Below are 6,697 nucleotides of genomic sequence, written 5' to 3' on the forward strand. Positions count from 1 at the left end.
ACAGACTCCTTCAAAGAGACGAGCTGTAACCATTCTGAAGTTGGTATGATTGCGAAGGAATTCAGTTTACTGAAGCCTCCCGGTCGACAAGTTACTATCTCTAAAGTGATGAGATCTTGTAATAAAGTTGCACACAATTTGTCCCAATTAAGCCGTAATGTGTTGTGTGGTGGGGTTTTACAAGGCGCGGTGTCGACCTGTGCGTCGGAAGCGGCCTTAGAAGATTGTAACAATTGCATTGTTTTTTGATTAATATACAACACATTTTCAAAAAAAAAAATTTCTTTTATTAAAAAACGAAAAAATATGAACGCGGCTGGAAGGAGGGAGGAAGGGAGTCTGGTTTTGTTTGCCCGCAGCTGCATGCGTGGGCAGAACTGACAAAACCCGGGGGTGAAGTAAGCCGCAATGCAGCATGCAGGGCCACAGCTAGAGCTAGGTGGTAGCTAGCCGTTCCCCTCTACGTAGCCTCGGAACTCGGAGCCCATCGGTGGGCTTCTCGGATGGAAGGATAGCGATGGGTCTGGAAAAGCCAACGTGCCGACGCGCCCGACACCTCCAACGCCAGGAGGCATTGCCAAGGCCGAGCAGATTATTAACAACACCCGCGCGCACATGCTTCTCCACTTAGCATGGAGTAGCGCCGCTGCTGCCTCCCGTTCCGCCACAGCTCCCTCACTCACTCACTCCTCCACACGCACATATAAATTTCGCTTAAGAAGCTCGGCCGTGGTGTACAGTCCCGGTCCTCTCTAGCTGATCTGCGCGACGGTGCCGGCGTGCCGCCCGAGCTTTTCCGGCGCGCGGACGTCTCGGCAGGTTCTCCGGCTGGCACTGGCGCTGGAGCTTGAGGAGGAGGTACGTACGCGCTACTCTTTGCTCTGCATCTCTGCTCTCGGTGTTATCATGCGGCCCCGATCACTGTTCTGGCGCCGCCGTTTCATGTTTGGGATCGACCGGAACGGAGAGGGGATTCATGGTGATTATCGTCATGTTCTTGTAGTGCTTATTTCCTAGCGGTAATCTTAAGTCGCCTTGATGCTGCTTGCAGCCAGGGATTCGATGGAATACCATATTACGATTGCATCGTCACATCGTCTGAATTCTTTGAAATTTTTGAACAAGCAGCCAATCTTGTGCTTTGCCTGCATGCGTTGTGTTGTTCTCTTCTTCTTCATCGTTAGCTGCAGGATCCTTTTCGCTCGGCGCCGTACCAGGCCGGCCGGCCGGCCGGGCGGGCATGGCTGGTGACAACAACTGACATTGCTCCGGTATTGATATGTACCATCCCAAATCCTAATGCCCTTGACCCGTCGGATCGCTTTCTGGAGAAAAGTCCATGTCTATCATCCGTCGCACTCTGTCTGATTTTCTTTCTCAGACAGACTATGTCTGATTTTATCCTGAACACTCTATGTGATTAGCATCTGTCGGCACTTGGCTGGCCCACCAGTGTATGGGCCTCCAGTGGGCCCACCGGTGCATGACATTCTGGGCCTAGATTCCTTCTAGATGGTCCAGGCCCTAAAATAAAAATAAAACGTAGACCCGCATTTTCGATGTCGGCCTTCTTCTGCCTCACGTGCATGACTCGGGCCTTCACCTTTTTTTTTTCAACTGTTGAAACAAACAAAATCCTCTGTCTGGGAAAAAGATAGCCCGGTAGCTCATTGTTTTGTCACCTTCAATCTGAATTCAAGGGCATCGTGCCGTAAGACAAGTTGTAATGCAACACCCAGGAAGACAAACACGGTGTGATCTGGGTAGCTGTAGGACGCGGCCACACACAGTCCATATGACCATGTATGTATATCCTTGTTTCTCACGCTAACGTGAGTCGACAGAGTGAGGTGTCTTGGCGGCCGCCACCGTCGGCTAGCTACTGAAGTACTGAACCCTGAAGGAACCCCGCACACAGAGTCAAATCCACGAGCTCCTCACGTATCAGGCTATTTTAGCTCACGGCCGGCTGGGTTTGGCGATAGATACCCTATCTATCTAGCTCTATCCCGCACGAGCGAGCCCTAGAAGAAAATTGGCACGACTCCTCGCCGATGCACGGCGCGGCCGAAATCGTTTCGTAAGCCGTGCTAGCGCGTAGCGCGTCACCGGTTCGGCCGCGCGCGGCCATATCAGGGCGTGCTCGCATAACTCTGAAGCATGTACACGCCAAAAACCCGCCGTGGGCAAATTTGGCCACAAGTGCTTGCCAGTGTATATCTAGATGTACTCTGCACCGTGCTATCACACGTACTATGTTTATTCCGATCTTACCCATTACACGTACCTATATATACATGTTAATGGGTATAAGTTTTTTTATAACCGTCTCCCGGTATGGTAAACGGGTACTCGAGGCTGAAAATGCCAGTGTTCAAACAACACATCAAAGTGAATTAAAAATAGTTTAAAAAGCATGTAACTAAAGTTCAAAAACTATCCTGCTACCTCGGCCATATAGCGTCGCTATTGTAGATTCGGAGCACTCTTGTTAATGCTATACACTCATAGCGCTGAACAGAAACTTCCGCTAATGGCCTGTAAATCGTTAAAACGCTAAAAACTGGGCAAGAAGAATAGTGCTATTCCTCATCCAAAAATTTCAAGAGTTGCATTTGAAAGCAGATGGACCTAGTTATGTAATATTGAAAACAGATGGACCTAGTTATGTAATATGCATCTATGCGCTTCTTTTATTGCAACAATCATCATGGTTGTTCTGTACGCGTTTATATAATTAAATCATCAAATTATTATCGTTATCATTTCAATGATACGGACAAATGATACCTAAGTTTTTAGAATTTTTTCTTGTTTTCAGAAAAAAACGCTAAATGGCTTGGCTTTAATATAGCGAAGCTATAGCTTCCTTAGGATTTGGAAAATATCACCGCTAAGAAGCATGACCGCTATTTTGAACTTTGCATGTAGCCATAGTTTACAAACAACACCGCATTACAAAAATCAACATACAGGTATGAGCATCAACATATTACAAGCAAAAACGCACATCCACATAAAACCAACATTTATCCATAAATAGCAACACAGACGGGATATGATCATGTAAATAAGATATCGACTAGGGTTGTCGCGGCACGAAGGTGAAGCGGTCTAAATAGGGGATATTCCTAACTAGCATCCAGCGGTCGTGTTATCGTGTGACTTGGAAGCATGAGTTTTGGTCTAGCTACATGATACATGATTATGAGAAAAATCAAGTGTGTCAGAAGATTATGGAGGCGTATAGTTTGGTTTTGGTCTATTTAGTGGTTTCAGCCCGATTATGAACAACCCTACTTTTCAGCACTGCAAATTGGGTGATATGAATTTCAAAAATATATAAACCAATAGAAAAAACTGATATTAGCACTATTCTTCGACAAGTTACACTTTTTTTGTGAAACCCATGTAGATACTCATAAATACGTACATACACTCACATACACCTTATCTCTATTTTTTCGATAAAGTATACACCTTATCTCTATGAGTATCTCCGAGAGACTTAGTCAAAAAATCTGATCCGATAGGTCAGCTTTGCACTATTTGGTACCAGTGACTTGACGATAAATCCAACTGAAATTGAATTATTATCTTAAACACTTTAACATGCTTCAAGTAACATTTCAACAAGTACAAAAAGCTAGATACATGAAGCTCAATGTATAGCAGCTTAAAAGTTAGAATCAACTATCCAAGTGCATTCATAACTTCTTCACTCAAACCATGTCACGTGGTCCGAAGAAATCCAGAGGCATTACAACAGGCCGCCTCATCCACGGGACTGCAAGATATCTGGATGACACAATCTGCGGCCGCTTGCCTCCGCTTCTCCCCACGTCGATGCCAATCATGCCAACAAGGTAGCCCTCACAGCCAGTACTGACATTAGGCAGCAGCACGTAGAGGACGCCATCATCCTGCTGCCTCAGGATGGGAAACATGGGTAAGCTCTTTGGCAACCCCTTCTTATCGAAGGTATCCAGCTCCCAGATGTCTTGCATCCTGAAGACTATGAGTGTTTCCCACTCCATCTTCTCCTCCTTTGACAGCGGCTGCGTCAGGTTCAGAGTCCACACCTCCACCATGGTGTCACCGGTGCCACCGTCTGATTGTGTGATGGAAACGAACCAGATGGAGTTCCCGACCAAGCCAATGTTCCGGTGAAAACGCATCTCGCCCATCATCATGGCTTGATGGTACGGGATCCTGTGCTTCTCAGGCAACCTCATATACTCGAAATTCACGCTATCGTCTCCACCGTTGAGCAGGTCACTATAGCTGCAGTACATGATACCTTGAGTGAGATCGCCCCAGACAGCATTGCCGTTGCACGAGAAGGCCATGTGCGCATCGAAGCTGCGGTCATTGAGATGGTGACTGCCCTTCACCACCCACTGATCCATGTCGGCGTTCTGAGAGATGTCACTCGGAACCGGCGGCAGTGACCACAGGCAGAGAGCGGCGCTACCGTCGCACTGTCTGTTTCCCAAGAGGGCCACAGTGTAGCCACCGTCTTCGCGGCGCAGAGGGAGAGGGCAGCTTCTACCGGTGGATCGAAACTGCGGAGCTTGTGCTGGGAGCATGAAGAGGGACGCATTGCCGGAGTCATAGACGAGATAGTACGCCCGGAGAGGGCCGGTGACGTGGTGGGCTCTGAATGCCAGACGCATGACCATGGCATCCCCTTCAACGGCGCAAACGCTGCACGAGACGCTGGTATGCCTTCCCGAGATATCCGCCGTGTCGTCGTCGATCATCATCCCGACTTGGTTGAACGCGTCGTCGGTCAAGCGGACACTCATGTCGGGGTAGAGCTCCGGGTCGTCGTCACCGCGGAGCACGCAGAGAGAGATGCCGTCCAAGATGTGCTTGTCAGCCGGCTCGCAGCCGACGGCGTCCCTCCTGCACTCCACGACCTCCCAGTCAAGCGATCGACGATCGTGGTCGCAGCCGTAGTTGGCCAGGATATCGTCCATCACCATGAACGGCCGGGAGGGCGGCTCGCCCATCGACATGGCGAGTATACTAGGGCAGATCGATCGATCAAATTTTGTCTGGTTTTTTGGGTGTAGAAGAAGATATATGGAGGCTAGATCGATCCGATCGGGGGAGGAAGAGACCATATCCGACATCTACACGTCTACACGACCTCCAGCCGGATTGATCCGCAATAGGATAGCTGTCCTGCGTGATTGGTTGGATGCGGTGCGGCGGATCTCGCTGGCTTCGTGGACGGTGGATGCGCACATTAGGGCATGTACAATGGTTTGATAAGATGGTCTTATCTTATGTCATTGATATGACAACAAAATATGGTATATAATGGGTTATTTTTCAGTCTTACCTTTAGTCTGGTGTATTCCTAAAAATATGGTGAGACATATTGTGTTAAGGGCATGTACAATAGTAGAGAAGGCATGCCTTCGCTTACCTCGCCACATCAGCTAGAGAAGGCGTTACATATAAGTCATACAATGCATTATCTCTTGCAGCCATCTCTAGTAATTAATATGAATAATTAAAATTTGGTAGAAAATTTGTTGCTAAGGGAAGACATATGTGATACAATGAAGAAAATAGTCTTCCCTTATTTCCTAAGAGATGATCCCTTAGCTAAGAGAAGACAACCTTCTCTCTTCATTCTCTCTCCTCCAACTAAGCAAAAATCTGACGTGGCATCTCTAAGGGAAGGCTGACATCACCCCATTGTACATGCCCTAAGAGATGATCTCTTAGCCAAGAGAAGGTAAAGATCTTTTTTTGTTTCTCTCTCCTCCAACTCAGCAATTATCTTATGTGACATTTCTAAGATAAGACTAAGATCAAACCATTGTACATGCCCTTAAACGAACACACAGCCAAAGTATTCTAGACTCAAAATCTCACTCATTGACCAGTTAGCGATTTGGACAGTCAAATCTCCTTTTGTTTGTGTGTAGCATGTCACACTTTTTCTATATTAGGTTTATTTTTCAATTGTCCGATCGTACTAAATTTCGGCTATATACATCAATTAATATCAATATATAGAGGCCGAAAGATAGTGCACACACTTTCTAGATAGTAGCAAAAAAAAAAAACACATTTATAAGTTCTGTAAAATCTCGAGAGAAAATCATGATATTTTGTTGAAACTTATCCATGCAAACCTTCATAAAATTATATGATCATTTGCTAAGTTTTCTTCTGAATAAGGGGGGGAAAAAAGAAGGCCACATATCAAATTTCAAAACTTAATTAGGCTCCTTTCTGTAAGTTCTTGGTTAAGTCTTAGAACTAGATCTCGGTATTATGTAAGGACTACATGAATCTGGAATGTGTACGTACATGATTTCCCTATGAGAATCACGAATCACGAATCGGTCCAAACCTGAGATCATGAGAACAGTGTGACTGGTTTCTTAAACTCCGATTTAGGTGTCGTGTAATCTTAACTTGGCTCAATTTCAACAAAAAAAAGTCGTACTTGGCTCGACTCAATTATTAATTCTACCTTGCAACTAAGGAAATATACACATTCCTATTTTCATGATTCTTTTCACCCATTTCCAAATAAAAATAGAGTGGGTGTGAGAACAAAGCCCTGATATGAATTTGACGAAAAGTCTTGTATGGTGGTCTAGCAGGTTGAGATGATGGGTTGGGGGTCAAAATTGTGTAAAATATGGGTGGATGAACATAAATTCAAAGT

Source organism: Lolium perenne, chromosome 3 (assembly GCF_019359855.2).
Source record: "Lolium perenne isolate Kyuss_39 chromosome 3, Kyuss_2.0, whole genome shotgun sequence".
In the NCBI taxonomy this organism is placed as follows: Eukaryota; Viridiplantae; Streptophyta; class Magnoliopsida; order Poales; family Poaceae; genus Lolium; species Lolium perenne.